Source organism: Mesoplodon densirostris, chromosome 1 (genome assembly GCF_025265405.1).
Source record: "Mesoplodon densirostris isolate mMesDen1 chromosome 1, mMesDen1 primary haplotype, whole genome shotgun sequence".
In the NCBI taxonomy this organism is placed as follows: domain Eukaryota; kingdom Metazoa; phylum Chordata; class Mammalia; order Artiodactyla; family Ziphiidae; genus Mesoplodon; species Mesoplodon densirostris.
The window spans coordinates 86,818,494-86,819,580 of NC_082661.1; the positions used below are offsets into that span (position 1 = coordinate 86,818,494).

A 1,087-nucleotide genomic window follows, 5' to 3' on the forward strand; every position below is an offset into this window, starting at 1 on the left:
ATTTGTTGGGTATTTTGTGCACCTTGTCACAATGAGCCCAGATTCCTGTCAAGTGTGTTGTAAACAGACGAGCCATTTCTTCACGCTCCCTACTCTGAGCACACCCCTATAAGATGTTTTCAGTTATGCCTTTTTTTTTTTTTGCGGTACGTGGGCCTCTCACTGTTGTGTCCTCTCCCGTTGCGGAGCACAGGCTCCGGACGCACAGGCTCAGCGGCCATGGCTCACGGGCCCAGCCGCTCCGCGGCATGTGAGATCTTCCCTGACTGGGGCACGAACCCGTATCCCCTGCATCGGCAGGCGGAATCTCAACCACTGCACCACCAGGGAAGCCCTATGTCTTTCTTTTAAGATTTTATATTTTCCTTTTTACCCCTCAATCTATCTAGAATAAACTCTTTAGCTACAATGTAACTTCTAAACAAAAACACTTTAAAGATACATTATAGCTATATAGATATTATAGATATATAGTTATTGTAGATATATATACATGAGCATTTGCACATGGTATAAGATTTTGGCAGGTACTTTCTGAGGATCCTCTCTGACTTTTGGGAGCCATCTGGCTCAGAGAGCTGATCTCAACCACACGGAAGGTTAAGGATTAGAGCCCAGACCCTGTCAGTAAGGAACACGTGGTCCAACACTGCAGATGCTGGGTCAGTATGAGGAAGGTTCTTTTTTTTTTTTTTTTTTTTCAGTACGCGGGCCTCTCACTGTTGTGGCCTCCCGTTGTGGAGCACAAGCTCCGGACGCGCAGGCCCAGCGGCCACGGCTCATGGGCCCAGCCGCTCCGCAGCATGTGGGATCTTCCCGGACCGGGGCACGAACCCGTGTCCCCTGCATTAGCAGGCGGACTCTCAACCACTGTGCCACCAGGGAAGCCCTATGAGGAAGGTTCTTAGTCAAGAATTATCTTCAAAAAATCAAAGACAGTGATTTCCAAGTGGATGAAAAAGTGAAGAAAGAAAAGCAGCTTTTTTTAAAAGAAAGTTCGTGAAGAGTGGAAAAAGAAAACCCAGTGATTTCAGTGAATGCCAGTATAGCAGAAGAGAGGCAGCCCCTTTCTGCGCGAGCTAACAGG

General features: G+C 47.7%; 1 pseudogene; it reads right to left on the reverse strand.

Moving 5' to 3' along the window:
* On the reverse strand, positions 1-107 carry LOC132501815 (small nucleolar RNA SNORA11; annotated as a pseudogene).
* Positions 108-1,087: the final 980 nt, after the last annotated feature.